This window comes from Ostrinia furnacalis, unplaced genomic scaffold, assembly GCF_004193835.3.
Source record: "Ostrinia furnacalis isolate ACB-3 unplaced genomic scaffold, ASM419383v2 OfSCF5660, whole genome shotgun sequence".
NCBI classification, from domain to species: domain Eukaryota; kingdom Metazoa; phylum Arthropoda; class Insecta; order Lepidoptera; family Crambidae; genus Ostrinia; species Ostrinia furnacalis.
Window position 1 is genome coordinate 366,496 of NW_021135899.1, and position 511 is coordinate 367,006.

Genomic DNA, 511 nt, shown 5'->3' on the forward strand with positions numbered 1-511 from the left:
GTTTATGTACAAGAATATACCATGCATTGAGCTTACAGTTTTTGCGGATGACACTAACGCTATAATAAGTGCGCAAAACATTTCAGATCTCAATGACAAAGTAAATGATGCACTGGCAGCGTTTCATCTGTGGTTCAAAGCAAATAACCTTAAGCTCAATGCAGAAAAGACTGGAGTCATCCTATTCAAGCCCACTACCAGGACTAAGGATGTTCTTGACATTAGATTGAATCATGAGCAAATTGAGTTGGTAGATTCAGTGAAATTCTTGGGAGTATATATAGACTCAGCTCTAAATTGGAAAGAAGAGGTAAAACAAATAGAAAATAAGATTTCTTCTGCATGCTACGCTCTGCGAAGTCTAAGGGAGGAACTAACAATGGCACAAATAAAAAGTGTATATTATGCACTGGTTGAGTCTCGCCTTAGATATAGTATAAAATTTTGGGGAAACAGTTATAACTATAATTTTAAGAAGGCATTTATAATTCAAAAGAGAGCAATAAGAACA